Below are 16,339 nucleotides of genomic sequence, written 5' to 3'. Positions count from 1 at the left end.
GAGCTTGTGGTATATTTTCGTAGCTATTTTGTTGTTAGTTCTGATTAGTGTCAGGTTTAAGAAATTGATGGATTTGTTCCGTTCAGTTTCCATGGTGAATTTTAGTCTGTTGCTGTAATTGTTGAGGGATGTTTGTAAGGCGGTGATGTGTGTGGGTTTACCAATGCATAGAATATCGTCCACGTATCTGCCATAAAAGGTGATGCCGAGGGGTGGGGGTGGAGTAAGAGTGATTTATATGTACCAGGAATAATTCCGCTAGTTGTCCATTGATGTTGTGCCCATAGGGAGACCAAAAATTTGAACATATATGTTGTTTTTGAACTTAAAGAAGGTGGCTGATATTGTGAGGTTTGATCGGGTTAATGATGTCATTAGGTGTTAATTTTGTGTGTGTGTGTGCAGGGAGTAGTCCTCTGTGAGTAGTGTGTGTGTGTACGATGTCTAATGTCTGGTGACATCCACGTTAGTATATAATGAAGTTGCATCCAATGAGGTGAGGATATCATCTCGGGATGAAGTAATGTTATTTATTTTCTGGAATAGGTCGTCCGTATTTTCAATCATAGAGTTAGACATTGTAAATGTTTGATGAGTTTGGCAACGAATTTTGATAAGGGTGCTGTGGTAGTGTTCTTGTAGGAGACTATAGGCCGTATCGGGTCTTTGTGGGTTTTGAAGTTACGGAACATATAAGGGATGCGTGTGGTGCGGGGGGGGGTTGTGTTTTTGTCAATCTTGTTTTGACATTTTAAGGTGTGTAGGGTGCTGTTGATTTGTTTTATGAAATCGGGGTTGGGATCATTTTTGATTTTTTGGTGGGTGTGTTGGTCGTTTAGGACGGCCGTTATTTTGTTGTGGTAATCGGTTTTGTCGATGATGACTACAGTATCACCTTTGTCTGATTTTGTGATCATTATATCCGGGTTCATTTTAAAGATAATAGAGCTTTTTATAAGTTTGGAGTAATGTTGGGTTTCACTATTATTTTGCTATTTATAATGTTGTTTATTTTCTGGAATATAGAATCTCTGTTTGGGTCATTTTCAAGTTTCGCTTGGACTTCGATAATGATGTCTTTTCTCGGTACGTATTTTGGGGATACAGCAAAGTTAAGTCCTTTGTACAGGATGGTGATTTCGTCGGCACACGACCGAAACGGCTCGCATCCGGTTAACGCTCTCCCCCGCCCCAGTTTTCCCATAAAACCCTTCCCCAAAGAAGCGTCCTTAAGTATAATATATATATATATTATTTTAGAAAAACCCGGGTTTTCAAAATTATTCTTCCCGCCTTGCGTCAAACACTCCCCCTCCTCCACGTCCCCCCCCTTTAACAGCAGAAATATGGAGAATGAAGTCATCCTAGCTTCTAAACAAGGTATGTACAAAATTTTCTTCCTAAATTATTCTGCTATAATTTCCTTTAAAATACACTTATAATGCCGTAAATAAAATTTTCTTGAGTAAAAAAGCCAATGTATTTAAAATAAGGGACACTCCTAAAGGCTGTAATAACCGTAAAGTAATATGAAAGATTAATTGATAATAATTCAGATTTCCTGGGTTATTTTCCAACTGCATCGATATTAAGATTTTAACGCATTTCTTCTAGTTGAAACACCACCGATAACGTTCTACTTTAAAACATCCAGCCTACGAGATAATTTTATTCACCTGACAAGTCCCCAAACGGGCAGTGAACAGTCGTTTTTTCGTTCTATGATGGAGGGAAGTAAAACAAGAAAACGACGCCCACTGGGACTGACTTTACTTTGCACTTAATTCAAACTTCTCTTAATTGTCTCTCGTTGCCAGTAGAGTTTCGAGATGCTCGGTGGGGCTTTTAAAGCGATGATTTTTTTTTTTTTTTCAAGGAGAATCTGCTCATCTGTTTCGCTCTTTTTTTCGCACTGGTGAGATAGAAAAAACTTTGATCAATAGATGCTGACGTCATTGACCGATTTCCACCTTCCGAACGCAGATTACCTTCGTAAGATGAAGCAATGTAAGACGTGAATTTATTTGCCATATTTAAAGACGCCTTCCGTCATATTGTAGGATTACTTATAGAAAAAAGGTAGGGAAGTATAAGTTGAATTTCATGTCTCCATCTATAATGATCTGTTCGTTATTCTCGAGTATTTCTGGCTTCCATCTATGCTACTTTTTCTCTGAGATAAGAACACATTTGTTAATAGTACCAAGAAATTAAATTTATTCAAATACTGTGCAAGTCTCTCTCTTTCTCCTTAAGGACGTCCAACCAGGTCTCTTCAAACAAAGGGATGCACATTGTTCTTCCTTTAGAATAAAATATTCCACTATTTATAGGAAAAGTTATAAGACTATGTATACGAGGATGGTCTGAAAAGTTCTCGGCCTAACAATGCAAAAATGAAGTTATAATTTCAAAATTATTTTTATTTTCCACCATAATCTCCCTTAAGATTAATAGATTTATTCCAGTGATGATCCAGCGCCTTTAGCATTCCAAAATACGGAAACTGTGACCTTTCCTGCTGATGGAACCGCCTTTGCCTTCTTTGCCGCTAAACAACCGGCTTCTGTCCACTGTTTTGATTGCTGTTTGGATTCTGGTGTGTAATCGTGAATCCATAGTAATAAATCGACGCACAAAATCAGTTTTATTCTTGTTAAAACGATCCAAGCACTGTTCAGAGATTTTCATGCGAGTGTGTTTTTGATCTGCTATGAGCAAGCGTGGCACTCATCTTACGCAAAGCTTTTTCATTTGAATTCTTCATGCAAAATATATCCTGCACGTTCTTTTGAAATGCTTATAGTCTCAGCAATTTCACGCACTTTGACTCGCCGGTCATCCAATACCATATCTTGCACTTGATCAATGATTTCTGGTGTTGTTACACTTTTTGGACGTCCTTCACGTGGATCACCTTCAAGGCGCCCACATTTAAACTCGCCAGCCCATTTCTTAATTGTCGAAAACGAAGGAGAAGCGTGCTCATAAGCTTTTATGAACTTCGAATGAATTTCGTTTGGCGTTAAACCTTCTTTTACAAAGAATTTTATTACCGCACGATACTCAATTTATATCCATTTCAAGGGATACAGACAACACTTTTGCTTCAGACAGCTGTATAAAACAAACTACTTGATAGAACGACTTCAATTTCACATGCACGCTTATTATAGATGGACCAACTTTGAAAAAAAATTTTACGGATAGTGTTGCCATCTATGTTCGAGGTTGAGAACTTTTCAGACCACCCTCGTGTATGTATATGTGTGTGTGTGTGTGTGTGTGTGTGTGTGTGTGTGTGTGTGTGTGTGTGTGTGTGTGTGTGTGTGTGTGTGTATATATATTAGTTGAATGATAATCTGATAAGTTGTAGCTTGAGGTTTACACGGTATGTTTTTCAGCATCATGATAACAATCAGGTAAGATGGAGCTGAAATCATGGATTTTCCGTACATCATATCTCTAGCTTGTGTCTCTACGAGCTGTTCTATTAATTTTTTTGATTGTCTATAATATGAGACATTATCATCACACTGAAGGAGATAAACAGCTGAGTACCTCAGGTGTTGATCTGTTATGTTTTGATTGTACTGGAAGATATAAAGTTTGTACTTCGGTTGCAGGTGTAATGTAGCTCAGAATTTGTACTAATTGAAAACTTTCGCTAACGTGTCTGTAATTGAGCTGCGTATTGAAGATAGACAAGTCCTTCTGTTTTGCTGTTAACGACTGCATGGTGTGTTTAAGGATGGAACAAAAGCTTGGTAATGTTTTTGTCAAAGTCATTCATTCTTCTGGAACGTGACTAAAATATATTAATGTGCATTTTTTTGTTATTACTTCATCATCATGAAAGGGAATGCAGGTTCGCGGTTCGAACTCCTAATATCTATATGACGGTTAATTTTTGGTGTCTATACTGATGAAATACATCTTCGAACTACAATCTTCAAAGAGCGAAAAATTCTCAAGTCCATAAAGGGTTTCCTAACTCATCTAAATTTCATTTTTGGATGTTGATTGTTCAGATGATTTACGAACTCCTGCAGTGTGTCCTGTCCATAACTCTATATCGAGAAAACAAAATCATTTTATAGAGTCCTCATAGTAACGAGAAGTGCTCATGGCCTTTTAATTCGAATGCTTCCGCATAGACTTTTGACAGTGCACAGGATAGAGGATTCTCCCATTAATGGGCCTTTGTGCTTGTAGACAATGTCCATGGGTTCAAAATAACTGAATTTATACAATGTTTTAAGGGGGAGGGGTATTATAACTTTTCCGGAGAGTTTATCTCCTAGTAATGTTATTACTTCTCCTGTGGGTAATGTATGTGGGAAGAAGAGTGACATCTTAAGCCTGCCATGATCTCATCATTTTTAAGATTGATGTCTTTTATCCTCGACCTGCCCTCTTTATATAACGGATATTAGAAGAAACAAAAGTGGAGTTCGTCTTAAATGTAAATCTTGGCTTCCAACAAAAAAGCTGCCATTTAACTTGTGAAAATTTAACATGATTATATAATGTTTCTTACATCGGTATTTGTCATTGTGCAGACTTTGTGGTAGATTTAGCCATATTAGTAATTTTAATCAAATACTGTATTTGCTCTTTTTTTACTTTATTTGGATATTTTGTGAATCCGAATTAAAATGGTAGACTTAGAAAACTAGTACGTACTCTGTTTCATTGTTTGGCCTTCTATAAGAGTTTCCCTTCGTATGTGCAAATACAACAAACACTGAATGAGGTGAGAATAGCATAAAGTGATCGTAACGTCATAACTATGAAGTCAGAAATAATTAGAACAAACAAACAAAGACCAATATGAAGATATGCTATCATTTGGCATGTCTATTGTGTTTACTATTTCTAGTTCGGTGAAACAATCCAAATTCATATCTTCTTATAATTAATGTTTCTCCTCATTACTTACCATTCATAAGTAACTGACATAATTCATCTAAACTAACTGCATATCTAAGTCATGTTGGAAGAGGATTTGAGTATTGATGTCTGTATGTAGACGTCAGTAATAAGAGAGAAAATGTTCTGCCGGCTATTTGGCGATGGAGTGCGTCTTCGGATCTCAAACATCTCCTTGTTCGGAGGAGAGTTCCATCGACCCGCCTCCCATAATGGACATTAGCTGCACCGAACATCAGGAAGTTTACCGTATCAGATTTCGTCGTCTTTTGTCGAGATTAATATCTTTGTAATCCTAATAGTTCTCGTCTTGCTGTATGAAACGAGTTTTTCTCGCAGGACATTTGTTCTTGGCTAGAAATAACCCACACATGTCGACGCTAGTCGTATCTCCGTACGGGTCATTAAACGGTAAATGGAGGTTTTTCTTTTCTCTTCGTTTCTTTTTCCTTTTTCTTTCTTTCTTTTTTGTGTTTTTGTTCTTAAAGTTCAAATTAATCTTGAGCCAAAACTTGACTCTTTTCATTTTCTTTCGTGGACAGTAAATAAATATAAGATACATGATATAAAAAAAAGATTAATGGGGTTGCTCATTTAAAAAAAAAATGAACTGATAACGTTGAATGGAGTGCGACTCCATATGACAAAGTTGTTCATTTTTTTCTCTCCCTATTTTGTGCTTAAATTCAATTAAAATTTTAATAGTGTATGTTTTAATTATACAAAACCATTTAAATATCGAAGAATTGTTTCCATTATTAACTTAAAGAAATCTAATATTTCTATTTCTGGTTTCTTTTCTTGTGCGACTGCAGAAACCCTACAATAACTCACTTAAACATAAAAAAAAGCCTTTAGAATATTATTTTGAGAAAAATAAATGCATTCTATACGACTGTCCAACGCAATCTAAAGATTTCTAAGACATATCATCTGCTTCAAAACCTCATAGAAAAGTTTGTATCGATGTACGATGTCAAAACGATTCTAAAACTTCTTTTGATTATGGAAAGCGTAGGGGGAAAAAAAGGAAAGGTCACTGATCGACGAATTGCCTCGTGCCGCACATACAAGCACAGTGAGAATCCCGATTCACCCAGAGAAGGGAGGGAAAGTCGGTAATGTAAGCAGGAAGTGGGATCATTTGCCCTTCTTCCGAACTAAGAAACAATTTATTATAGAAAGCTACACAAGGAGGAGGGGGAGGGGAATCGAACGATGACATGCAAGCATTCTCCTGGCCCCGATTTACATCACAATCAATATGTGAGGTCGCTCAGTGTTTTATTATCTTTCTGCCGTCAGAGATTTCTTAAAGGATGCTCCTAAAAGTAAGTAAAAACTGTTGCCCGTTTTAAAGGCAATGCGGATTATTTCCAACGTGTCGCCTTCCCACTACCTGTCTGATGATAATGGAAAAAGGGAAAAATAATGAGTTCCTGGATTCATCTCTTAATAACTAAACAAAAAATGAAACTTCATCCACGAAATAAGACGTCACAATAAATGTTCTAAAGATAGAAGTTTTAATATTGATCTGTTAGGTTGAACTGTTTACGAATTCTAAATTTACGATGTTTACCTAATTCTTATTCAAGAACACTAAAATACGTATGCATAGTTACAGTATATTTGTATATTTATAACTTAGAGTATTTACATGGATAGAATAAAGCAGCATTATTACTTTCTTGCTCAGGTCTTTAATAAGCTAAAAGTTGGTCTCGTACTGGGCGATGAAATTCAATTTGTTTACCACCTAAATTGTGAGAATTATTTCAAACGTTCTGCAGAGTGTGCTCCTGAGTTAAACCAAATATTCATTAAACGAAATACATTTACTTACCTCCAATATAATTTCCATTCTCTCTCTCTCTCTCTCTCTCTGATGATGATCGATGACCAATGTTTGATAAAGTCTTGTTTTATATCGGAAAATCTTTTTCGTTGATTGTGTTTTGATAAGTTGGATCAATGCAGCAGAAATTTCGATGGTACTGAAGCGTTTTCCACGGAAGGGTTCTTTCCACTTATGAAACAGATCGAAGTCCATCATGAAATTAGTTATCATCGGATCACGTGAAACATATAATTTCTCATTGTCAGAGAATGAGGTTTGGGCTACGAACATGTCAATTCTTTTGCTACGAACTTTCTGAAATAAAATATTTGCAGAATTCCCGTATTATGCTGTTTTCCTAGTCAATCCAGCAGATACCCTGTGTGTTGCTATCATTCGTTCTTGTTGTAAATCATCATTAACTGGTCCTTGGATTTGTTATTTCTTTTTAGACGAGGAGGGTTTCGATGTTTCAGCTGTAAAGATTGACTTTTCAGTTCTGGTTCAAAATCTCGCATTTATCTTTGTTTTATGGCAATACTTTGCCAAAAAATGTTTGCCTTCAGTCTCATAACGCAGCAGTTCTACAAATCCTCTTGCTGATTTTCTGTCGTATGGTGTTAATACCCGCGTGGCATCAACATTTCTTTTCTTCAAAATTTCAGCGAATTCTGAAAACAGATGTGGTTGAATGTCAGCTTTATTTACTATTTCATCACAAGTTTTGTGTTTACGATAACCGATGTGTGTGTCATCCGTTGCTGTCGATGGCCTTCCATTTAGATTGTCTTTAATGCTCTCAGGCTTCCATGGAAACGAGTCGCATGCAATGTTGTTGTGTCCCAATTTACGATCTTTATTCTATTTAACAATTCCTGCTTATCTATGTTCTTCTATTATCTACGCACGAGATATCACCAAAACTTATACTAATATCTAAGTTATTTCTCTCCTTAGTACCCCTAATATTTGTATTTATACTGCGCCTTTTGGGATATTTAGTTTGAGATGTTACATACAAAAACAAGGAGAAAGAACTAAAATATGTCAGAAAGTGTAACTATGTTGCAGTCGTGACACTTTATCTCGTTTCTTAACATTAATTTCTCACGTGATTAGGTTCGTAATTTTTCAAGTGGTGCATTGGACAGCAATTTCAGATAACTCTTTTATCATTGAACAAAGGTTTATTAAATTCCTTAACATGGTACAATTCAATTTTTGTGATTACTCAATTTAATGCTAAACTAAATACTTACAAACTAACATTAGCTTATTACAAGAAATTAGGCTATGATCCTATAATGAGTATTACGATCATGCCGCCATAACAATTCAACACATAAATTCACTTGACATGGACAAATAAGATTAATTCACACTATTTAACTATTCAAACTTAAGTAGATTAATTAAATCATTTACTGCACTAACACATAACTAGTATTACGATCATGCCGCCATACACATTCAATACGTAAATTCATTTGACATGGACAAATAAGATTAATTCACACTATTTAACTATTCAAAATTTAAGTAGATTAACTAAACCATTTTATGCACTAACACACAACTATGACATTTTAACTTTCCTATACATTACAACAGACATGCAAAATTCTCAGGACACTTAATTATTCACATAACATTAACACTAGTCAGCTTACTTTTAATATATTCTGTCAGATACTAAGGTCCTAGTATAAACTTTCCTTGGTCACTTCAACAGTTCCGTATTAGAATAATGGTACTTATTACAGACAAATTTTAGTTAACATAAGATATATTTTACAGTACCTTTCTTTCTTGAGGTTTTCATATGGGCCTTTACCTTCTTCTGATTGAACTAGCTTGGTATAACCTCTTCGATAATCTGCTTCTTCTACGCTCCTTTTGGAATTGAACTAGGCTTACGCGGTCTTGACTTTTCGTAACTCCACACACATTGAAACATCTATATGACGGCTGTGCAACTCGCCACGTGGATATCGATATCTCTACAGCTTTCCCCTTCTCGTGGTTGTCACTGAAGTTGAAACCCAAAGAATATGTTTCCTTTTCCTCGACTTTATGGCATTCTTCGCTTCTCACATAGGAAATCCGGAATCGAAATCCCGCTCACTTTTGTTTCTGTGTTGTGACTTAGAGATATAACCCCTATCTCGCCACTCAGGAAAACACCGTGAAATCCCTACGAAAGAGCTCGCGAAGGACTCTCCTGGAACAGAATCAAAACCAAAACCAAAAAAGCCTCGTGGGGGGGGGGGAGATTTCCAACCCTTTTATACCTGTTCTCCTAACGGCACTTTTTCTAACTTCTTTTCTCCACCCCCTACTTGTTTATACTTCACCGACCAATTAGGGTGGCGTTTTTCTGCCCAACGTCCTTTGATCGGCGAGCCTGTGACGATGTCTCAATCCGGGAATTGACCCTAAGCAATTTCTGCTGTTTTTCTTGTGCTAGCCTCTAATTTAATCCCCTTTCCAAAATTTTTCTATGAATTTACTTAATAACTTAATCTCTATCCTCTCACATACCATCTCTTATGACTAATCCTTTTCTATCTTATTTATTTAAATTTTCTCTTTTATATCATATCACAATATTAATATATTCTTTCTTTTGTTAGTTAGTTTAACAAACACCTTTATTTTTTTATATATTTTATTCGATGCAAGAATCTTTCTTTTTCTTTTAATTAATTCAACTATTATCTTTTATGCAGGGTTTTTAATTTATTTTATTTATTCTTAATGTTACACCATGATAACTGAGAATTTTACATTCTTAAGATATCAGGGTGTAACAATCTGCAGCGATCCATTGCACCATTTTCGCAAACTTCATAAGGCACGTTGAAGCAAAGTTTCTTCTTTCTTTCTTTTCAGGTAAAATTTCAATTCTTATGTAGAAACGCTAGTCAGTGTGCAGATCTGAGATAAATCTTCCTCCATTCTGAGGAACATTATTTCGTAAAAAAAAACATCAAAAAGAGAAAACACACCCACACACATATATAATACATTACAATTGGGAATAGCAGATACTTGCGGTTAATAATATTTTTAAATAATAATAATGATATATATATTTTTTAATAAATAATATTTTTGTTCATTGCTAATATATTTACACATATATATATATACAATAGTTATCTTGAGTATAATTTTATAAAATTTTTCTACATCGGATTTCAGTTAAAAATTTTAATAACACTCTTTGCCTCTGTATTGTGCATTTACAACGCATGTTCTAATATTAACAGTGATGATTATACAGAGTTTTTATTTTATTTTTTTGAGTGAATAACTAATATAATAATAATAGTTTGGGAGGCATTTCTGATTTCTTCCTCGAAGCTTTGCAGAGCTTATCTGAGGAAGATAATAGATGGTCTTGGTTTCGTGTTGGTTATATTTCTGTACTGGTGGCAAGACAGGTGTTGATTTTACTGTTTGTTGGTACGTGCTTGGAAGGCTTCAACTGCTATTACAAAGTTTAACTTTGTTATTCCAAGTAGGGTTGGATTTGGACATGGTGTGTTTGTGTCCTTATAGTAATAATAATAATACGTATTTTAGTATGTGGATCGAGCAAAGTGGCATCTAAAATAAGCACTGTGCATATTTCAATTTAGCATCCTCATCAACTGGTTTTTGGATATAAATGGAAAGTTTTTCCCACTAGAGTAAAAAACAAATAATTCTATGTTGCTTAGAAACGTTTACTTAACTAAAAGTAATCTGATCTGATCAGAGCTGAGATAACTGGAAAAAGTTTAGTGGGAATTCAAAAATAGCAAAATCTGTCCAGAAAGAGCAGAGCGGTTATAAGAATGCCCACGGATAGACGAAACTAACGAACTGAAGATATGCTTAATGATTTTTATGGGAAACAGACGAATAAAAAGGACTAAAATATGTTACATCAAAAAAAAATAAAAATAAAATCCCTTAAAGCAATTTTTTGAAATATGTTATATAAAAACTATATATCGGAAAGACGAGATAAATTTATCTGATCTCTCTCTCTCTCTCTCTCTCACTCTCTTTCTTTAATGCTTTATCGGTCAGATCTATTGGCACATCTTTCTACTCCCTGTTTTCAAATGATTCGGCATTTTTTCCAGGTATTATATTGATAATGGCTTGATAATGTGATCGCTTTGATGCTATTAAAATTATCAAGTTGCAGTGAAAATACTATCATATACTTTCAATATTATCATTTATAACTGTTTCCATCTTTCATCCACCTCTTACTAGTATGTGGAAAAGCTTTCCTTGTATTCGTAACTACTTTTCATTTAGTACTCGAATACTTTAGCGCAGCTGTTACTTCTGTTTTGAGGTGAATTCTTTTCATTATATAATAGTACTAGACTGGCGCTTAATAAGTACTGTTTGTTCTTTCTATCAAAACGCATGTTCCTCATAACATTCTATTTTTATGTTAATAAAAAGCGCCATTTTTGGTTCTTCTACTCTCGTATGTTTGGACTTTTATCACTACTGTAAACTCGAATAGCGCATGAACTAAATTATAATAAATTACAATCTTGAATTATGTATCTGCCTGTTCGGATCGGGTCCAGACAATCTGTAATTTTAAAGAATTCAACAATTTAGTGATTGTTCCTCGAAGATTTAATAATTTTTTTCAGAATCATATTTCATTATCGATGTACAGTGATATGAACGTGTCTCTTTCCTTACCGTAATTAATAAAATATTACATATTTATTTATTCAATTTGAATTCCACTTGAGACATGGACGTTTGCAAAAAAAAAACGACTGTGAACAAGCTATACACTTTTTTACATTTATGAGGCTTTCGTTTTTGTAAATTAATTTAAAAAACCATAATTTAAAAAGTTGCGCAAACTGATTTAGATACGAATCAGAAGAAAATGAGAAAATAATGACAAAAATGTTTTAGAAGTACGGAGAAGCGAACACGGAGTTCAAAAGTCTTCCATATGTTCAACAAATCATTCTTAAGAGAAAGAAGTAATATGGTTTCGACTGTTTTTATTTTCTTTCGAATTTTTGATTTATTTTAATATTCATGAAGAAAGGGAATCACACACCACTAAAAATTACAACTGGAACTGTCCATAATAAGGCGGATTAAAAAATATCGACTAACACTCTTCGAAAATATCAAATATTTTCTTGGTTATTTGCTACCATGTAATACTTCCGGATATCACTAATATTTACTTACTTGAATACGCCTGTGATTTTCACTTTAAAAACATTCGTGTTCACCGAGAAGGTATGTGGAAGTAGAAAATGTCACATGTTTAATAAATGTCGTTACCGGAGAAGATTTTACTTCGTGATGTGTTTGTCCACTCCGTGAAGACAGTGTCTAGTAAGGGTTCAGTGTGGGGAACAGAAATACGGCACTGATTCAAATGAAGGTGCTGAATATTCATGGTTATCTCATCATGCTTCATTTGCTACTACGTAATGCACCCACATAGAGAGAACGAGAGTGAGATGGAAATTAATCATCACATGAAGCATTACTTGGGGATGTTTGCACTTCCATAGCTAACTGGATATGAGTAAATATGAGGCATTTTATCCGATCTCCATATAATTAATTCGAATGAAATAGCTTCACTAGCACAGAACAACTCCAATCTGTGTAGACTACCATCTGCAATACTAGTTTCTCTTATATAAGGAATAATTTGCATTACATACAGTGAAAATTGTCGTTAATGATAAGTTACTGACATGTAAGCTCAAGAGGTGTTTGGAAGGATAACCAGCTGCTCACGCATTCTGAAGCAACTAAGTATTTCTGAAAAGATTTCGCCAAGCAACAGTCTTCATTCTTTCTAATGAACATGGAAAAATGTAGGCGTTTGATCAGACGCGCCGGCAGTGTTTGGGTATGAATTTCCTTTAATTTAGTGGGACAGAAAGAGTTTAACATAAATCTTTTCTCTTATTAACCTTTACGTTAAAGTTTCATCGATCAATACAAGAACTTTCTACTCGGAGAATTAATTTAGAAGTCAAGTCCACAAGTTTCTATCGCTATTACTTATAGACTGCGTGATTAATTTTACTATTTTGGGAGCTCCAGAGCTCGTTCTGTGATTAAAAGTGAAGGCCGAAGTTGAGAGAAAGGTCCAACGTAATTTATAGTGTTTATATGCTGCTAATATTGAGGGAACGCTTCATTAAGGTTTCTATTTCCGCCCTGAGGTCGCCAATTCGATACGAGAAGGAAGCTAAATGCAGTGCAGATGTGTTTGGTGGGAGAGTTAAGTTTCAGCTCTGTTTAACTCGGTTTGATAAAGTTAGAAAGTGGAAGACCGAAGAGAGAGAGAGGGGGGCGCTCGAAAGATAGATAGATATATATATATATAAAGAGAGAGAAGACAAGGACTAGCTGTGTTCAAATTAATACTTATTATAGATTTTCAAATTCTTTAATGTCAATCCTACCCGTGAAAGTTTTGACCTACAGCGGATTTAATACCATGGATTTAATACCAAGTGACCACACATTAGATAATCCGGAAACCATCGTATAGACAGTTTTTAGACTATTAATAAACAGAGTGATGATGTCTCACATCGGATGATAAAGATCATCTCCATACCACAGTGGAATTAGAACCCAGGATGTGCGCTCAGCCAGCAAGGTGAGTCAGGTGGCAAGAGTTTCGTTCTTACAATTTGAGCGGGTTTTCCTTCGCAAAACAGACAAACCGCACAGAGAACACACGGAGATGCGATATATTCGACAGACGTGATATATTCATTCATGGCCTTCGTTAATAAATCGATTTTACTCATGTAATCAGGGGTCGCAAACTGGTGGTCCGCGATGGCTTCATATCCGGCCCGCAATCTTAATGATTTCTTTTCTAAAAATCAATGTTTCTAACATCCTGCGGGGATTAAAACAGAAAAAATTCAAATTTATAAATGTTTTATGACAGCTTTAAACAAAAGTAACACTTACTATAATTCTTTTTACCGTGTTTCTACCATCAAATGTTGGCAACACTGAATGGAAGTTACTTGTCATGCAGCCATTTTAAGCCACGTGATATAATGTCAATAAGCTACAGGTTACCATTGTAATATGATTGTGTGTTAAAAAGAGTTAATTCAATAACTTACATTTTTTGCCCATAACAATGTCTGAATTTAAAATTAAAAACGATAGATCAAGAAGGCCGAACTTTTCAAGAAAAATGGGAGAAGGCATAATTTGCCTTCTCCCATTTTTTTTAAAAGGTTCTGCCTTCTTGATCTATTTTTCTTTGTATTATTTTTACTTTGTGGAAGTAAAAAATATTCCAACATTCTTTATATGTAGAAAAAGTGTCGCCGTGGTGAAAGAATATAACCTAAAATGCCATCATGAAACAAACCATAAGAATTGCGATAAATATACAGAAAAGATGCCTGATGGCAAACTTAAAATTTTACAAATGAACTGAAGTTTCAATATTATCACAACTAGTGATGCTGCTGTTAAATGTAGTTACGTCATAAGTGAAAAAATTGCTCTGGCTTCGAAACCTTTTACTGATGGAGAATTTATTAAAAATTGTATTTTAAGTGCAGCCGAAATCATATGTCCGAAAACAAAAGCAAGCATTTCAAAGCAGGGTGTCCCAAAATTCACGCAAGAAGTAATTTTGATAGAAAACACAGGTTTTTAATTAAAAATTGTAATTTCTTATTGATTCATTAAAGTATACAGTATAGGGTTATGCATGGAATAGCATATCGGGTAAATGGCCTCCACGGCTTTGCTGGCACATACGCACTCTTTTGTCGAAATTTTCCATGACCGTTTTGAATAAATGTGGCTGAATTTCGTTGATACAGCGCTCAATTTCCTCCTTCAAGGCGTGGGTGGTCGTGGGCTTGTTGGCATAAACCTTAGACTTCAAAAAACCCCAAAGAAAAAAGTCCAACGGCGTTAAGTCACATGATCTGGGCGGCCAATTCTGATCACCAAAACGGGAAATTACACGACCAGGAAATGACTCATGCAATTGAATTGTTTCTCGGGCTGTATGGCATGTGGCACCGTCTTGTTAAAACCACATGTCGTCCACATCCATATCTTGCAATTTAGGCACAAAACACTGGATTATCATGTCGCGATAGCTAGCACCATTAACTGTTATTGCATTACCAGCCGCATTTACGAAGAAGAATGGACCGATCATGCCTCTAGCCCAAATTCCGCACCAAACAGTGACACGTTGTGAATGCATTTGTTTCTCAACAATCACTCGTGGATTTTCTGAACCCCAAATGGGACAATTTTGTCGATTAATGAAGCCATCAAGATGAAAATGAGCCTCATCGCTGAAGATGATTTTGTTCGAAAAATAAGCATCCACTTGTTGTTGTTCCATAATCCATTCAACGAACTCTCTTCGCTGTGTGTGGTCAGTAGGCTTTAGTTCTTGAGTCAATTGAACTTTGTAAGCATAAAGATGCAAATGTTTCGTGAGAATACGCTGTAGAGAGCTTCTCGAAATTCCCAATTCAAGACCACGGTGCTGAATTAATGTTCCTGGACGCTCAGCAACACTCTCACGAACTGCTTCGATGTTTTCTGTTGAACGACTTGTTGAAGGACGGCCAGAGTGTATAAGATCACTAATTGATCCAGTTTCCTTGAATTTTTTAATTAATCTTTTCACAGTTGAAGTTAAATCACTATTCCGACCATATTTTGTACGAAAATTGCGAACTGTAGCTGCCAAACCTTCATTATTTTTAAAATATTGCTCAACAATGAAAATGCGTTGTTCCTTCGTGTAGCGCTCCATTTTTAATAACCCTGAACTGTCAGCTGTCACGCTGTCTTTTTTTCTCGTTGGCAACACTTTACCGCACAAATGGCGCTAAATTTAAATCTTGCGTGAATTTTTGGACACCCTGTATAAGCCTAACAGAAAATACAGTTACTGAGCGTGTTGAAGCTATAGCAGAGAACTTCCAAAATATATTGCCTTAAAAATAAAGAGTTTTGTAGCGTTTTCTATTGCAGTTGATGAATGTACTAACATTATTAATACTTCCCAGTTAGCAATATTTATTCGTGGCGTTGATGACGCTATGAATGTGACTGAAGAACTATTGGTTATAGTGCCTATGTCAGGAACAACGACAGCAAATGACTTATATTTGTGTATTGAGAAAAGTCTTGAAAATGCTCACCCGGACTGGTCAAAATTAGTAAGTGTGACTACAGATGGCGCTCCTGCTATGGTTGGTGTTAATGTGGGACTTGTTACAAAACTTCAAATGAAAAAGGAAATGTTGTGCAAGGATAAACTTAAAACGTTTCATTTAATAATACACCAGGAGTCAAAAGAGTTTGTGCTAAAAAAACTAAAGATGGAACACGTCATGAGTGTAGTAATTAAAACAGTAAATTGGATACGCTCTCACGCCTTGAATCATCGACAATTCAATGCATTGTTGGATGAACTGGATTCACAATACAGCAGTTTGCTATATTATACGGAGGTTAGGTGGCTTAGTCGTGGTGTCGTTT

Source organism: Typopeltis vanoorti, chromosome 16, assembly GCF_054136105.1.
Source record: "Typopeltis vanoorti isolate ZY-2024b chromosome 16, IOZ_Tvanoo_1.0, whole genome shotgun sequence".
NCBI classification, from domain to species: domain Eukaryota; kingdom Metazoa; phylum Arthropoda; class Arachnida; order Uropygi; family Thelyphonidae; genus Typopeltis; species Typopeltis vanoorti.
Note: the sequence above shows the minus strand (reverse complement) of the source record.